The 19366-nt window shown below is 35.6% G+C and overlaps 1 protein-coding gene across 6 annotated transcripts in view; it reads right to left on the reverse strand.

Annotated features, from left to right (window-relative positions):
- The window catches only part of KCNIP4 (potassium voltage-gated channel interacting protein 4), a 444218-nt gene that overhangs the window by 277652 nt on the left and 147200 nt on the right, over positions 1-19366 (reverse strand). Inside the window, exon 1 of one of the 6 annotated variants that reach the window (XM_084518861.1) lies at positions 15348-15387. The exons of the other annotated variants lie outside the window; for them this stretch is intronic. The gene's annotated coding sequence lies outside the window, so the exon portion shown is untranslated. Of the gene's footprint in view, positions 1-15347; positions 15388-19366 lie in introns of those variants that run through there. 6 annotated transcript variants of the gene reach the window in all.

Here is a 19366-nt window from a genome sequence, read left to right on the forward strand (position 1 = left end):
GAGTCCTGCACCTGGGGGGGGAACAATTCCAGGCATCAGGACATGCTGGGGGCCACTAAGCTGGAAAGCAGCCCTGCAGGAAAGGACCTGGGAATCCTGGTGGACATCAAGTTGAACACGAGTCAGCAATGTGCTGCTAAGAAGTCTTAACAGCATTTGTAGCTACATTAGACAAAGTATTGCCAGCAGGTCAAGGGCGGTGATCCTTACACCTTACTCAGCATTGCTGAGGTGACACCTGGAGTAATGGAGTTCCTAGCTCCTCAGTACTAAATAGACCTGGATATACTGAAAGAGTCCAACATAGGGACATGCAGGTGATGAAGGGACTGAAGCAGCTCACATGAGGAGAGGCTGAGAGAGCTGGAACTGTTCAGCCTGGAGAAGATAAAGCCTAGGGGGATCCCATTCACCTATATAAATACCTGAAGGAAAGATGCAATGAAGATGGAGCCAGGCTTTTTTTAGTAGTGCCCAGTGCCAGGACAAGGGACTATGGGAACAAACAGAAACACAGGAGGATCCCTCTAAAAACTAGGAATTATTTTTTTCATTGTGGGGGTACAGGTTGCCCAGAAAGGTCATGGAGTCTCCATCCTATCTTTTGAATATCTTTCTGATATCCAAAAGCTGTCTAGACATGGTCCTGGGCAACTTACTCAAGTAGAGCTTGGATCAAATGACAACCAGAGGTCCCTTCCAACCTCAACCGCTCTGTGATTCTGTGATGAAAGTGCCTGTTTGATTCCATTGCAGATGTGCTGCCAGCCATGTGAAGAAATCAGTATAGGAACCCACTTAGAGAAAACATCAGTTGTGAGTGGTTTACAGGTTACTGGAGTGATTCATCCAGTCCTGTCCCTCGTCGCCGTCTTCTCCCAGTGCTAAGTAAATCTGTCAAAGACAACCCATCTGTCTTCTACCAAATGTAATAGGCAAGCAGCTTTTATTCTGTATAAGAAAGAATTTTAAAGGAGAAGTACCTTTGTAAAGTACTCGTGGCTCTAATAGTAGAAATGTTTCACAAAAAGTCATTTATTCCATTTTTATTATAGTTTAAGAGGGTTACTTCCTGGATACTTATATGCCTTTATGAATACTAGAGCATATTTGTGAAAATAACTGATTCAGCAAGTGAGGAATAAAATTTCCCTCTCAGAAAACCATGTTTTGTTGCAGAAATTCATAGCTAACCCACATTTACTTTCTTTCTTCTCAACTTCTACTTACGCTTTAGAGTAGAAGACAATTTGACAAGCACTCCTGAAAGTGCTGCACCACTCATGCTGCATCCTTTTGAGGCAAGCAGTGCAGATCACTCAACTGTTTTACAGCATTGTTGTCTAGCACTGATCACAGTGCTGTCACTAAAGTGCTTTATTTATAGCATACTGCTGAGTCTGACTGAAATTATTTGTATCTCACAATTATGTTCCATAAAAGTGACTGGCTTTGTTATGGGAAAACATGTCTGCATAATTGATAGCAGAAGACAGGAAGGTGCTAACAACTATCAATTTCTGTTGTCAAAAAGCAGCTGAGGCTGAAATGTGCTGCTTAATGTACCAGCAAGATTATCTGATACATATATAAAATTGTCTAAAATCCTATCATTTGGAACAAATTTTATAGATTTTTTTTTTTTTTTAATATGGAACAAAAAAAAAAAACAATCTATAACATACATTGGACTTTCCTCCAAAGTTTCAGAAATTGGTTCTAATTCTCTGCTTAGAGAAAGAGAAGATCTAAGAGTTTCCCAATGTAAAACATTTATCAAATAAAGGATACAGTTAGAAATATAATTCTATATAATAAGTGGTAGAATATATTAAAACAAAAATATTTTTTTTTTCCTGCAATGACTCTTTAAATACTAACTATCTCAAAATCAATCTTTCACACATTGAATACTTCTTTAATAGTAGAGACTAACCAGTAACTCCATCTTTTACTGTGAAGATACAAGGAAACTTCCTTTTTGAATTATTAAACACCCTTTGAATGTGGCTAGGGTTCATGGATCTGACAGTCTGATGAATCTCAGGACTATGTTGCATTAACTAAAAGACCAAAGATCCTTGGCAGCTTCATAAAAAATGAATTGGTCTTTCTACCAAGCAGAAGGATAAAATCTACCAAAAATTAATCATATTTGTTAATGTTCCCATTTTTTTCACATGGACTTTTAATTATTCTGCAAGAACTATCAACCTCTAAAATCTAAGCTCAAAACTGCCTTTCTCTCTGGATTATGAATTTCAAGCCTAATCTACATTAATTACTATATATTATTTAAAAAATTACATAAAGAAATAGCATGTGAATAAAGAGCCTTAATTTAATAATTTCAACAACTTTAAAAATGTTTTGACATCTAATTTCATAGAGGGATTTTATGACAATTTTATTGAGAAAATTACTGTTCTTCTAAAAATATCAGTAATATATTTTAGTTGAAGTATTGTAAATGTACTTTATACATTGTAGATAGATTTGCCAGTATAGCCATGAAGTGCTCAAAACATTGTGATATGAAACCTGGAATTTTGAATTGAGTTTTGTCATCAAATACACTTTTTTTTTTTTTTTTTTTTTTAAATAAAATTCTGTTTAATGGTTTCCAGAAACTTTCACGATGTGTGTGTCCTTGACAGCAATCTCCAAACATTTAGGTCTGTCATTGATTTTGCAGCATAATAATAAGTAAGACCCACTTACTATTTAAACTTGCAACCTACAGCAGAAGAGGCTCTCTTGCAGAGGGCTCTAGCCTCAGTATTCTGGTCCCTTCAGGATTTCTTTTCTGCCATGAGCTTCTGACTCCCTGCCCCTGTGCTGGATTGCAACTGCTCCTTTTCACTTCACTTTTCACTTGCCAGGTAGAATTTTTTTATTTAACTGAAATATATATATTGTGCATGTAGCTAGTCTTAACAGAGCAAACAGTCTTATTTATCAAAAGGCATTCGTCAAGAGAGGCAAAGACAATGTTAAGGTGGATGATGAGCAGATCAGCAGCCCAGAAACATAGGGACACTAGCATGAATTAAATTGTGCATGAAAACACAAGTCAGTATACTATAAAAATCAGTGATAGCATCATTGAACAAAAGCATTGGCAAGAAAAAAGCATGTTTGAAATGCAGAGATTACTGTCCGGGTTTTATCTACATTGAGTATTGGATACATTTTTACCTATTTGTGACAGAAGTTCATGGGATTAGTACCATGCTAGCTTCTTGCTCTCATCAAAAGATATGTACTGAGTGTGAGAAACTAAGTTGTGTTTTTGGAGTAGAATGTGTTTTTGCAGTGGAAAATTCCACTAACCTTGCTAAATTCCACTAAAGTTCCACTAACATATTCAAAAGTGATTGTGCAGGCATGACTATGGCATAGCAGCAGGGAGCATGTTAAGCATACAAAAGGACAAAACAGCTGAGGAAACATTTGTAGATGTCTTAAAGCTTTGGATGGAGTCTATAAATACTATACAGTGGAAGTGAAGACACCAATAATTTCAAAATTACTACTCCTAGAAACACTTCTTCCACCTTAAGAGAACACCAAAATAATTCTGCGGTCAGGGTGTTTACTTGTGCAAGAAGTAAAAGGAAAGAACAGAAAAAGGAAAAAAACAACCAGACAGCTGACTGTTTGGTCACAGACCCAAAAGACTTGAGCAAGCACGTGAGAAATAAATTTCTTTCTCTACACAGGGAAACCTTGTTGGCAAGACGCCGAAAGAGCTGTAGATCCATTCAGAGAGTTCTGGCAGCTTCCAGAACAAGTCTGTATACATTTGACATTCCCTTTGGTAGAGGGTTTGTTCAGATTACTATTTAAGTTCTGTGCAGTCTTCAAACTTTCACATTTACAGGAAACTTCAAGTTTTTGATCGATGAAAGGTTACAAAAATATACAAATATGACTTTTTGATCAGGAAAGAAAAGTTGAAAAGCACAACTGGGGGCTGTGATCAGGAGCAAGCCATAGTTCTTAGATAGTTCATAGGCTAGAGCTAAAGGCACATAAAAATTATACTGTGTGCAACAGAAAAAGCTACACTGCAAAAAGTTAATTTCCCAAGTAACAGCTAAGCTGGAACTGTCACCAACAGGACAGGCAGAACAAAGATCCTAACTTAACTTAATTAGATGCCTACATCAATAACCTGATAGCAACACAGAGATGTCCTGATAGCTGCAAAGCTTATCAAAGACTCTGAAAGTATTTAACTTGAACAGGTCATAGTTCAAAACCACAATGACTAAGTTTCCTTGGGCACACAGAGAGAATGGCAGTGCAACTTGATGAACATGAAAGGGACCTATACATGCTATGACCACAGCTGAAAGAAAGCAAAATAATGAGACATTAACTAACAAGTGAAGATATAACTGGCTTCACTGAGCTTTGTGAGATAAATCACAGGACTGGAGTATTGGCATGAAACAAATCACTTATTAAGCAACCTCTCACAAAGGAATAAAAGTGAAAAAGTGCTTTGTTTCAAGAACACACATACATGCTATAATACAGAGAAACAGACATAAAATTATTATTATTTTTTTTTAATATTGGGAAGCGGGGGCAAAGATAAGAAAGTAAAAGAGCAGATTATATAGAAGCTCTTACAGCCAGAAAGTGAGGAAGACTTTCTTCATGTGTGTGTGTGTGTGTGTGGTGGGAGATGGGTTTAGGATTTTGTTAATGAAAAACTCTAAAAGTATCTAAAGGAGATGTGACAGAGATTTTCCATACTTAGGTACCACGTGACAAAACTAAGACAGTTAGCTTGTCAGCACATTGCACTGGAGACAAATTTTCATTTCAGAGTGAAGATGCTACCACGGGAGCAGTTATTTTAGGTTTGGTGCTGTCTAACAGCAAAGAATGGATTAAACAATATGAAGGAGGTCTTCAGGGGAAAGCAATCACAAACTGATGTAGGAAAAATGAGACACAACAGTTGCAGAAATAAAACACTCACCAATGGCACTATCACCAACAAAAACAAGAGACCTCAGCAAACTCCAGAAACTTTTTAGGTATCTTTTTATAAGATGACTTGAATATAAATGTGTGCAGGTATGCTAGCAGTTATTGAAGATTAAATTAAATACATGAATTGTCCCAAAGACAGGAAACAGGCATTGTAGCATACCTGCATTTGGTATCACCCCCAACAACTGGCTGTGAAAAAGTAATCAAACAAAAGAGGAAAATAATGTCACATAAAGTGGAATAATATAGAAGAAAAGCATATACAACAGAAAAAAAAAAAAGCTAAAGAATAAAATGAGTTTCAAATTGCAAAGGGCAAAATAAACAAAGCGAGGAATTTTAAAATACCTGATTAAAAAAAAGTAAACAAAAAAGTCAGTGGTGATATAAAAGTAGAGAAAGAAATGTAAGGAAAAGTAAAACTGAATTATGTAATATTTCTTTTACTCTAGCCCTCCCAAAATTGTGAATCTTGACAAGACATTCAAGGTCAAAAAAATAGGATCGCAAAGTTAACAATATGTTAATTATACATTGAAGAATACTTAGATAAGACAGATGTGTTAAAATCAGCTAGGATTGATTGGATTCATCTTATAGAAAATAAAACAATTTCTGAGTCATTAACAATTATCTCTACAAGCTTCTGGAGGACAGAGGACAACAGAGGACTGTACAGGGACAAATACAGCACCTGTCTCTTTGGGAAGAGAAAAGGAAAGACTGAAGACTGAGGGAGTGACAGACCAATCACTTGGAATTTTATTCCTGGAAAGATCCCAGAATAAATTAGTGCTATGCCAGTGTCCACATAATTTTCTGAATAGAATTCTTTTACTGAAAAACAAAAACAAGCAAACAAACAAAAACACTAGGAAAAAAAAAAAAAAAGACACACAAAACAAAACCTGACAAAGTTTTGTTTGTCAAACCAGTGAAAAATTATTATTTTTTATAGGGTAGGACAGAAGATATTGCAGATCCCAAAATATAGAAGTAAAATGGGTATTCCTGGCATTCATGTGCCAAGATTGTCAATATTCTTCAACAGATAATACATCTTCAGGAATATAGTACAAATTTAGGCAAAGTCACTTTAAAACTGACCCAGAAGAATTACATGAACTGCCAAAGAGATGCAGTATTTAGAGAATAATGGACTTTTTTTTTTCTTCCCAATAATAGAAAAAGATTTGCAAATTTATTCCAAGTCCAAGAGAAACATGGTAGTTACACATTCTCTACACTACATAAGCTCACACAAAGGTCGGAAAGAAACCTTCTGAAACGATCTGGTCCAACCTGCTGCTAAGAGTAGGGCTAACTTCAAAGTGAGACCTAATTTAAAAATCAGGTTGTTCAGGACTTGGCCAGCCAAGCTCCAAAAACTTCTCAGGATGGAGATTTCATTCTCTCTGGGCAACCAGAGCATGATCACCATCAGAGCTGAGAAATTTTTCTTATGTCTGTGCAGAGATTCCTTTGCTGCACTTCGTGCATAAGCCCAAGAGTGGCTCCATCCAACTACAATCTGCCCTTAAGTTATGCATGTTCATCTTTAGCTTTCTCTTGTTCAGGCTGAAAAAGGCCATCTCTCTCAGACACTGCTCAGTGCCTTATAATCCATCCCCTTAAACATCTTGATGGCTTCAGCTGTAATTGGTCCAGTTTTGACAAACTTTCTCTTGTACTGCAAAACCCAAAGTTGGACACAATTGTCTAGGGCACTTATCCTCTGCTCTGACAGAGCACTGCTACAGGACAAAGAACACAAATCAGAAAAAGAAAAATCTTTCTTCTATCTTATTAAATCTGCCTGCATCTGCTCTAGAGATGGACTTTCTTGATTCCTACCCAGTATTCACAGATAGGCTACAAGGTGGGAAATGGCGCTTTCACTCCTGCTAAAATTTCCCGAGTTAGCTGAGGGAAATGATAGCTAAAGGACCAACATCACAAATGTTCTCCAATTTATCTAAGGGTTTTTACCCGGTGAAGGAAATCAGTATGACTTTAATCACCTTTTCTCTTCCTATGTTTCTCCTATACATAAGTACAGACTAGTACAGAAGAAGCCATGTCTGATAAATTGCTAATTCTATTTTTTTCCTTTTTCAGGTTCAGAAAAAAAGAATTACAAAAGAAAACAAAAAAAAAAAAAAAAAAAAAACAAAAAACAAAACAAAAAAAACACCTAAACAGCAGCAAACACAAAATAAAAATAGCTTATCTCTTTGTACTGCCTCAAACAACCCTCAGACAAAACAGCGCAGAAAACATCTTGCAAATTCCCAGGTCAGCACAAAGAAGTCAAGTAAGATGAGTTCCAGTTGCTAAGCTTCTCCCCCAGTAGGTCTGCTCAGAGGCAATGAGCCTTCAGTTGCTAAAGGACTGAATTCACAGTAACCTTTGTAGATATATGATTGAAATTTTAAAGCCCACAGTGTGCGATTAAAGGAAAACCACCTAAGCTCTATTTTTAGACTGTCTCAGAGGCTTGGTCTACATTCTTCCAACTATATTTTAAATTCTTCTGGCTCTAAAATGCATGATATTTAGCAGGAAAACAAGCCATGGCAGAAAAAAATCGTACATTAGCCATTCATATGTGTTCATACATCACTATCCATGTCACTCAATACTACAGAAACGTTAGAGACAAGCTATTTGCAGTCCCTTTGTAAAAGCCAAGAATTGTTCTAGAAAAACTGTAAAGATATTGAACCTGCCTTGTTTGAAAAAAAAAAAAAAAACCAAACATAAAAAAAAACAATCAAAGGCATGATCAAGGATAGCAGTCAGCTTTCGCTTTTCTCTAAGACAGTTTCAAGCTAGAGCATTCATCGCAGTGGTATTTTACTGTGGAAGAGAAAAATAATTAAATTCTCTGCGTTCACCTCCTAGCACAGACTACGCAAATTGTATTCTGGATTATGTCCAGAAACTTGCATGGCTTCAGAGCCAGCAAAGGCCAACTCCATACTCAATTTTTGTACAGAGGCAGGGAAAATGCACCTCTGACATACGTCCTGTCTCCAGTAGTGACCAGAGGTAGAAGACTGGGAAAGACTACAAAGGAAGACCAACAACATAGTGATACTTGTGATACTTCCTTCATGATATCCTTGATGTTGCCTTTTTGGATTTCTTTTCCATGAATCTATAAAATTGCCACCTTTTTTTTTTTTTTTTAAATCCTTCTAAGCATTGGCCAAAATCGGTATCTGTTAGCAAAGAGCTCTATAATTTGACTATATGCAGTGAAATAGGTACATTCCCAGTACATTCTGAATCTGCCGTATGATAATCTCACTCCTCATACTTTAATCATGAGAAATAATGAACCTTCTTTCACACCATTCAGTTTTAAAACCTCCTCTCCCACTTTCCTCCTCATTAGTCATTTTTTCTAAGGCTGAGGATCCCTGATGTACTTAGACATGTCCTTGTACTAAAACCCTTCTATACCTTTGATCATCCATGCTGCCTTTCTCTGTATCATTTCTAGCTTTATTTTGTCCTTTTTGAGACACCAGAACAGCATACAGGATTCAAGATGAAGGCAAGAATTTCATACAGTGGTATAATGATGTTTGCTTTCGTTCTCTACCCCGTTCCTAATAATTTTTAATGTCATATTTGCTTTCTTGATAGCTACTCAGCACTGAGGTGACATTTTCAGAGCACAACCTATTATAATTCAAAGATGTCATTCTTGAGCAATAAAACCACAAACATGGCACACCACTGTGGATGTCACTGAAGGACTGCTTTTAACATGTATATAACTTTACATTTACGAGTACTGACAGGTTATCACCCATTCATTCAACATTCTTCTGCCATTCTTCAGTGCTGACCTTTTGCCAATCCCTAAGAGCAACTTCTCCTTCCCCTGCTGTCCCCTTTTGCCAGGATTGTGATAGCAGCAATAAGGATAAGACATAGATTTAAGGAGGTCACTGTAAAAAAAAAAAAAAAAAAAAAAACAACAAAAAAAACAGTAGTCATCCTTACCAATGAAGCATGAAAATTACCTTAGCTTTTCTGATAACATAAGCTGTTTTTCAACATTTGCAGTTATGAACTGAATGATTAAAAACAGTATTTTTTAATAAAGGCAAAAAGAAATAACTGAAAAAGTGGAGAAGTGGGGTAACAGAGATAATCCTTGAGTAAAACTTTGGCAATAGTGTTTCACAGCCTATTCCTTTGGAGAGTCAATTTCTATCTGAACTGTTTTCTACTCTTGTAGAATGCTCTAATCAATATTTAAGATTAAGTCATACTGGGTAGCAAAGCCCTTTAAAGATCACTGAGCCATTAGTTTAACTTTGTGCTAGCTTGTCCCTCTGACAGCTACTCCTGTGAGCCGTGCCTTTGCACTTCTCTCTCCTCCACCAATCTCTTCTGCTAGTCATGTTTTGACCTGCCATTTGCTTTCATAACCTCCCCCATTTAGTTAACTCCAGCACCTTTGCCAAGAGTTGCCATTTCAGTTCTTTGAACACTGAAGCAAGGGAAAGAATCAAACATATTTTCAGTTCACAGGAGGCACTAAAGTGGTTTGATTGTTCCTCTGGAGAAGACTACCCTCCAGGTCTCCTCTTCACCTTCTACATGTTTGTTCCCATGCTAGAGGATACTGCTTAGGTTTAAGGGGACCACTCACGCAAGAAATACTGATGCAAACTTTTGTACTACTTAATTCCCCAGTTATATAATTTCACTGTTTTAGAAGTGTGTTGAGGCCACAAACAATTGTTTCAGGTCTGTCACTAACAGCATCCACCTTTTTTACTTCAGAAAAGTCAAATAGATTTCTGAGGCATGATTTCCCCTTGGGAAAGCTTTGTAAATTTCAATTAGCCATATAGCTACAGACCTAACAGTCTAACACTTGAGAAACCATCGTGCTTCATTCGATTGATTTGTTCTTCTACTTGCCCTGTAATCTGAAATAAATCTTCTCACATGCAGTGTGACTGTACTGAGTTTCCCTCACATGGGGAAATACCCTTAAACTCTTCCTTCATACTGCATGTGGATCATGGAAACATGGAATCATTTAGCCTTTCCTTTGTAAGGCTTTCTGCTACTTATGCATTGAGAACAATTTTAAAAATACTTTTTATGCCTTTATATTTTTATATTTTTATATTTAAGCACAGTGTATAGATTTTTGTTATTTCATTTCTTGGACCTTCTGAATATTGATTCCCTACTTACTCATTTCTTTGACTCTTCTATTTGATGACACTTTTTCCCCCCTCTAAAATCTATTTTGATTATTGGTGTGGACTTCTACTGAGCCTCTAAATATGATATTTTAAAAACATCCCCATTATATCTGAACACTCTTAACCCTTTTGAATGGTCCTTTCAATTTCCTTTCAATGAACTCTTCAATTTTACATCGACCTTATTTTTAAGTTAAGCAGCAGTATAATGGATTCTGCTGTTCCTGTCAGGATATTGAATCTAATTGCATTATAACGACCTAAAGAGTTGGAGAGTAGTTCTTTGACAATAAGGTTCTGAACTGGGTCCTATACTATTTGAAATAAACATTTCTTCTTTTCTTGTGGTTCCCTGAGTAGCTATTACATGGGACAGTCATTTCCAGGTTTTAAAATTTTACATTTGGAATCACATTTAACCTATCTTCAAAGGGATAATGGACTATTTCCAGTATACTTTTTTTCTTTCTTTTTTTTTTTTTTTTTAAGTGGCATTGTTCTATGGCACACTTCACTAAATACCTCTCTTAACTTTAGATCCTAAATTCTCACATCTATGTCTGAATACCAAGAATAACAAATTGACCCTGAATTACATTTAAAATTGTTCTGCAATGTGAAATGTATCCCTTAAAAGCAGGTGGAAGTGGAAAAAAAGGCACAATGAAAGAGTGGCAATACTGCTTCCATTAAGTTCAAAAAAATCTCTTACAGCTTGCATGGTAAAGTTCTATGTTTTTACTCCTTCTATTTTTCCTTCCTTTATCTCATTCTGTTCCTACCTTTTTCAGCCGCCATTATACTTAAAATTGTGTACTAGTCTTGAAGCTTGATTTTCATATTCCCATTCATTAAGTCATGATTAAAGAAAAAAAATAATAGAAAGACCAAAGCACTAAGCAGCCTACATCCACAAACAGCTAGTACCACTAGGAGTGGTCATAATGACTTACAAGGGAAATTCTATAAAAACACCTGGTTTGAAAGACATAGTCTTCAACTGATGTGCTGTAGTGGTCTATGTAGAACATTCTTTGAGAGCCTGATACTTCACTATAAAAAAGACACCTACAGGACAAAACTACAGTTTTTCAAGGGACACGGAAGAATTCTTTGAGTTCTTTATTCTTCATTAGGGCTACAGCCATAATTTTATCTGAGTTTATTATCATAGAATTTACAACACATTGAGAGCCACTGCATCAGTAAAGTGTCTGTAAAAAAGATTATCCCAGAACCTGATTCCTATTTGACACTTTTAATACACTCAGAAAGGGTAAGTTTGATTGACAAATTACATTACTACTTGAAAATTACTTAATCTAAATGAAAGAATTTAGATTCTTCGTCTGACACCTCAAAAGAACATAGCACAGAGCTTCGTTAAACTCCAAAAATCCATAGATGCAGTTGTATACAGTAACTGTATAGCCAGGGAACATACATGGCCTATAGACACTGTAGCTTCTTTAGAAATTAAGCAAACTCCCTAAGTTTACACAAACAATTCAGCACCAGATTTAAAAAAAAAAAAAAAAAGATCACAAATAGAATGTCCACGTTTTCTGTAACCAGGTACCAGGTGGTTCTTCTCCCTGGTGACCAGTAACAGGACCCGAGGGAACAGCATGGAGCTGGGACAGGGGAGGGTCAGGCTGAGTGTTAGGAAAAGGTACTGCACCCAGAAGGTGGTCAGACACTGGGACAGGCTCCCTAGGGCAGTGGATCATGGCACCGAGCCTGGCAGAGTTCAAGAAGTATTTGTACAACACTTTCAGACATATGGCTTGGTTTTTGGATGGTCCTGTGTGGAGCCAGGAATTGGACTTGATGATCCTTGTGGGTCCCTTCCAACTTGGGATGATTCAATGATTCTAGGTTTTACCCAACACAGAGCCTTCCAGGTGACTTTAGTCCCTTTGTTACACCAAAGTTGTTCAAAATTACACTTATGAATTCTGGGTAAGATTTCATAGCACAACACACAAAAAATGGTTTTCTACCCATAGACTTTTTTCCCTTCATCAAGCAGTTTTAAAAAAACTTTAAACATCAAGATGAAATATGTCAGAAAGTGTCTACATCTAACAGGTATGAGCCTATGAAAACAGCACACTCCAAACTCCTTTCCATTAAGGGCAAAGGGCTTCCTTCCAAGTGATTGTAGCACCTTTTCCGGCAGCTACCTCTCTGAGCTTTCTTTCAGTTATGTGTAATTTTACAAAGGTAAAGTTCACACCCGTATTTTTTTCTATATTGAACTACATTATGGCATTTTCTTTGACTGCTCTTCCAATCATGCATTGCTTTTAGCACATATTTTGTCCTCACTGGACTCTTTCCAAGGATGATCATACCTGATTTTCTGCCATTCCTCTCCTACTTCCTTCCTTATTCTAGATTATTCTAAATACTCAATAATTATAGTTTTCATTCAGAAGTATTTAGACTTTAGATAAGGACAGGAATAAAGAAGGTAAAAATCAACAAATACCATTTCAGTTTAATAAAACTGTGATTAAAATATATATCTAAAAGATTTTCATGTTATATCTGTTGTCATACCCTGAGAAAAATGTAAATAATCTCAAGTGCAGACAAAAGCTAAATAAAACATTACACAAATTTTAGCCCACAAAGCCCATAAATCTCAATTTGTTTGTATCAGAGAACTCTCACATGGAATGCAAATGTATACATCTGCCACCTCTCAACATACCCCTGAACTGAAAAGGTAAAATAGCCTAAACTCATTCAAAACTAATAAATAAATCATGGTTTAAACACTCTCTAGGGATAAAGCACTCAATAACATAATTGAAGAGTCAACTACTCATTGTAAAACAGATAAAGTCACAAAAGGATTTATTCTTTACACTTAATAATGACTGAACAAAGAGGAAGATACCTGCTCTTCAGCCCAACTTTTTCACACAAAAGATACATTCCTAGAAAATAGGAATATCTTAAAATTATAGAGAGAGATTTTCAAAGTTTAAGCAACTAATCATTGCTCTTTACAAGTGAAATGAGTTGGAGAAATGTAAAAGTAGCTACAAGGTCATTTTTGAAAATTTGTTTTAATATTCAAATATTCTGAAATGGAAAAAAGAGAGGAGTGGACTTTTGTATGAAACATAATAAAATACAGTGACAAAGAACAGTTGCTCAGTAGATTTTATAGCTGAAAAAACAGGTGGACAATCAATGGAACTAGCAGGTGGAGAAAGAAATACCTTCACACACTACTCAGTTAAGATACAAAGTCCTGTTTCTCAGAACGCTACAGATGCTAAGTAAAGAGATGCAACAACATCAAAAAAAGAAAAAAGCTTAAAAAATTAATGGATGAAAAGTATGTCAAGAACTATTAAATACAACATAATTTCTTTGGGAAGTCCTTGAACTGTAAATTCCTGTGAATAGCAAAGCAATCCTAGGGCATCTCGATATATGCTTTTCTTTTTACCTTCTCTAAGTATCTTGGCCCCTGACCAAGCTAAGACATAGAGCTAATGAACTTCAGTCTGACCTACAAGAGATTTTTATATTCTGTATTGTCATTTATATGTCAAACTGGAGTTTTATTTATATGCCCATAAACCCTCATGAACTCTTCAAAAAGAGTATAATAATTCTCATTGCAGATAAAACAGGCTAACAAAATTAATAATACTTGACAGGAAAAGTTCAGAATGAACTACAACCTACTTTAGAGTAATGTTATGTATATTTATTATATTTTGTTATTTGTACCATGTCAATAGCACAGAAGACTGTACACATATATGCTAAAACTTACAATTACATTATCTATATAATACATAATATATTGTGCATTATAAACAGTTCACATTGTTATGCACAATATTGATCTCTCTGTTAATATGTTGACATGAAACAAAAAAAAGAATGGGTGAGAGGACTTTACTTTATCTGGAGGCATTTTCTATTATCAAGCAGACATGAGAAATAAAGAATCTTCTCACCTTCTCAGAGCTGCTGAAACAAAATGTTTGACTAGTAAATCACTGTGTAGACTGTGAGGCCCAACAAATAAATAAATTTAACACAGCCTACAAGATAAATAGGTCACCTCATTTTCAAAGAAAGAATGTAAATAAAAAGAAAAAACACCTAAAATACAGATAGAAGATCTTGCATTAAGATTAGAGGTTGAAAGACTGTGGATTACAATCCCACTTCATTAGATAATGAAAATGTCTTGAATAATTTATTATTGGATTGCATTTGCTTGTTAACACAGTTTATGCGTTACTCAGTATTAAATAAAAACTGTGGTGTGATTATCAGCCTTATTTCTTTATCTATTGTTAGTAAAGAATGTTTTTGTCTAACAGTTCTGACTGTGCCAACACAGCACGAGGTAGGTGTTTGTTTTGTTTTGTTTTGTTTTGTTTTGTTTTTTTATTCCTCACTGCTTAGAGAGCTTATTCTCAAAAAAGCATTTGCCAATGTGTTCTGGATGTTTTAGGACAACCTCACTAAACATAAAAAGACAATTTATATCATAATCTCCCAATGTTATTATTACAAATTGCTTAGGAAATCCCACTGAAATAATTTTCAAATTATTACATTATGGTATCAATCTTAACTAATCATTAGCAAAGGCCAAGATTGTGTGTGTTATAAGCTATTATTTTTTCCTTTTATGTTGTCACCTATAGTATGTGCACCCTCTACCTGATCATAGTTGAACCTTTCAATTAATTAAATGAATAAGATTTTGTGAATTTTCCCTCCCCAGTGAGAAGCAGACCAAGTCTTTCAACAGTTATATTGAAGCAGACCAAGCCTCTTGTAAATCTACTGTGAGATATGGAGAGTTACCACCGCCAAGCCACTTGTACAATTAAGAGTCTAAATTGAAAAGTGATGAAATAATATTGCAAGAAAATATTTGAGGAATCAAAATTTGAGGCCAAGGATCCCATAATTCTTGGATCACTTCTTTTTTGTCCAGCAGTTCACACATGACTATACAGGCTAAAACAACAAATTAACAAGATTAAAGCACTCAAGTACAACACACCAAGCCCAAAAAGAAATGGTCATTCGCAATGATTTACTTACATTCTGAAGAGATTCAGGGGTCAGATACCAGAAAATACCATCACAGTGACTGACAGTGGTAAAAAAAAAAAAAAAATGCAAATACAGCATTCGGAATTGTTAGGAAAGAACAAGAATACAAAGGGCATCTTTCAGAGGCAAGGAAAGAAAGGATGGTTTCTGTGTACACAAGACAAAAGACAAAGTGGTTTCCACGTAACAAGAACTTTAAAAACATTATGTTTATCTAGAATATAAAAAGCACTATCAAGAAAGTATCAAGTTAAATTTATACTCAATTTCTCCTATACTTTTCCTATACTTTCCGTGATTGATCAAAGTTGTGCATTTTTTTTGGAATAGTCTGACACATTACAACTGTTGCTATGTTCTCATTTCATTATTTTGTCACCATTATAACTTTAATTAGTTTTTATACCATCTTCACTCTTACATCATGTTATTTATTTTGTAAATTTGGCTGATGGCCTTAGTATATTCTCTTCTTGACTAAACAGATTTTCTTACTGCTTTAAAATGTAAGTATCTCTGACAAACATACAAGTGCTCCCGAAACCCTATTCTACTTAACTTTTCTCTTACAAACTCATCTTTGCTTGAAAATCATTGATCCACAAAATTTAAGTGACAGCTATCTTCCATTCAAAGGTTAACTGTTTAAAATTTGTTCTTTCTTAAGTACCATTTCACACAAGAATGAGATGCTTGGATTAACACTGCAAACTTTAGAAATATGATTATTGTAATATTATCATTTAATGATTTCCATTTCACTGCTAACTTATTTTTATAATAAAGCCGTTTCTCTATTTTACACTAACATTGTGTCTACTTAGAATTATACATCTAACTATTGTGGAACAAAAATAGGATAAAAAAGAGTCTCAGAAAGAGAAATTAACATATTCATGTCTTTATAGATAAACTTTTCAGAAAGCAATAGAAGACAGAATTTAAACTAGAAAAAGTTTTTTCAAGTTTCCTGATTAAAAAGCTCCTTAAAATAGCAGAATGTATTAAAAAATAATAAAAAAAAAAAAAAAAAAAAAAAACACGTCCAAAAGCCATGAAAACAAGTTGCAGATCCAAGAGGCTAAAAATCCACATACAATGATGTTAAATAATCAAAATATAGGCAGATATATTTTATATCGGCAATTTTGTTTCATTGCACCCTATAACAAAACCACAAAAATAATCATTAAAAGGACTATTTAAACACAAGCTTGTTGAAGTATAGAGCAAGCACTTGATGGATACAGACTATTTGGCTTTTTGAAGCAACATCTCCTTTACTTTTCTCTTTGAAAGTACCTCTATCATGAGAGCTAATGAAAAAAAATCCTAGCGCTATGTCACAAGATGCTGAGAAAGTTACATTTATGTTAGGGTTTAAATATCTATTTGGATTCTGAGCTACTAAGTTCCTGTACCATGAGGTGATTACAAGAATGTCTCTGTGTATGCAGATAAGATTTTCTTAAAATCACTTGATCAATACCTTTCAGAAAACAGGTAGAGTGAAAAAGTTTGTCTTTCTTTAGTTTGATTTTTTTTTTTTTCACAATGAAAAGAATTCAAGGAGTCTGAAAATAATTCTCTTTTGCTTTTCCTCAGTATTTAATGGACCATTACTTGCTTCAAAGGGAAAGAGAAAAGAATATGATCATCTTTATAGTGTAAGATCAGTTGAAATAGAACCAAGTAGACGGACAACTAGGAAATAACCACTATTTCTGGAGTGCCTGTAGTTATCCTTAAATCCTTCAGCAGCTGTTTGATACATATTGACACCAGACCCTCATTGCTTGAATAGAAAAGTGTCAGTGAATATAACTTTACTTATTCATTCCACACCAGACTCGTCCTTTTTTGCTGTTGAGAACTGCAACAGATCCATGTCTCAATTTTCACATTTTATAAAAACTGAAACTGATAAACCACCTTTTAAAAGGGTGCCAGTCATCTTAGAGAATGACTCAATTCACTGAACAAGGTAATTAGTTTAACAGCTAACACTGACATTTTCTCCTGTTGAATTTATGTACTATGTTTACAATACATTTTCAATTTATTTTTCATCTATTACACTCTGTCACCATACTTGCAGACATATCATATAAACCTATGGAGAGAATCAAGTATTATAAACATCTTTTTCCAAGCCAGAATTTTAAGTGAAAACTTGGAAATGTTTATTTTTGCAGAAACCTTACATTGGAATTTATTTCCTAAACCAACCTAGTCCCTCAGATTTTCAGATTGTATGACTACACGTGTTCTCAGGATATTTCTTTGCAGTGAAGTAACAACTGTTCTATCAGACTTGTAGACTCTCAAGATTCACAAGAAATGAACACAACTATGGCTGTTGTCCTCACAATATCATGACTGAACCTAAGGACTGATAAATACCTGTGCTATCTTCCTCCTGCCGCTACTTATTTTCCCTGGCAAATTCAGTAACTAGTGAAACGTGCCTTTAACTAGAGGCAAAGTAAATGTCAGAATGCTACAGAACTGAATAACAGAAGTGATTTTAGCAACAAAACTGTCTGAAATACTGATGAGCTGCTGACAGAACCTAAGTCACTCTCCTTCAGGAATCTGCAGCAATCTGCCCAGAATATCTAATTCCTTCCTGTGGAACCACTTGTGCAACGGTCTGGTGCCTTGAGGTACAAAAGCACTGACATTTTCCAGTACAATCCTCTCTGCACACATAGGGAACAGAGACACCACCTGTCAAATAGCAGGGAGTGTAACATCCAGGAGTTCCTGAACCAAGCTCATTAGTATCCTCTGAATGATGAAGAAGGTTTGCCAGGCTTGGGTGGAGAGACCTCAACAGCTACCCTGCTGGAAAGCATGGTGCAGAAGCATGGTACGAAATGTGGTATTTATAGGGTACCCTAATGGGGTATTCATTTTCTCTTGTCCTCAGCTGGGCTCCAGAATTCCGTAGTTACCCAGGGAACTTTCCTCAAACCTTCATACACCCATTTCAAAACTTTGCCCGGACTGACCAAGCCAGCAGGAAAATCTATTTCTGCCATTTCAGAACTTACTTCATATTCAGAAGCAATCTTGCTCTGAATCATGCTATGTGTTTACTGTTTTATGAGTAGCAAGTGCTTAGAGTAGAAAGTATCCACAGCATTAGCTAATTTTGTGTGTCTTGTCAGAAATAATACTTTTGGCTCTCACATTTCCCTGGATAAACCCTGCAGAGGGAAGCACAGGAAATGACTCCTAGAGAAGCAAAGTGACTTTTACTTTCCTCTAAAAGTGAACATCTTCTAACAAAGAAGAGTGTCTTCCATTATAGAGCAGGTAGAGGGATTTTAGGGTAAAAAAAAATTATCGAGACTTAACAGTCAAAACAACCAGCTACAAAGGGGAAAGTACTTCCATAGCAGCTGAATGAAAATTCATACAAGGTGGATATAGTTGAACAAATAGAATTATACCATATCTTGAGAGAAACAGTAAGTTATGAACATGGGCAACAACTACTTCATTTATTGCAACTGTGGTGCTAGTAGGTCAAGCATAGTTGTTTTAATGAACTCATTTGTAACTGTGTTGCCTGCCCATAGGGCTGAAAGAGCTTACAGTGACAAACCCCATAAGTGGGATTCTGTGGCACCTGTACAAATACTTAACCCTCAGTACATGCTGGCGGTGGCTGATGGTATCCAAGGGATATGGTGTGAGCTGCAGGCCAGGCAGAAATTCAGTACAGTAGGGGTAGAGTAGGTAGGAGCATCAAGATACTTTTGGGGGGTACCATTGTGTTGCAGAATTTCCAGGTATGCATACGAACACCAAATCATGAAGAAAGTGCCAGCACTGCTTGTTGAGAATAAAAGATATTTAGTTATTATGAAAATTTCTCTCAAAGCATTATGCTGTGAGTACTAATAAAGAACCTGCTTAACAACTGAGATGCAATACCAGGTAAACGTTTACATGACCTGAATGTAAAAGATAGCTAAAACACTGCAGGTTGGCTACTT

Source organism: Aythya ferina (assembly GCF_964211825.1).
Source record: "Aythya ferina genome assembly, chromosome: 4".
NCBI classification, from domain to species: domain Eukaryota; kingdom Metazoa; phylum Chordata; class Aves; order Anseriformes; family Anatidae; genus Aythya; species Aythya ferina.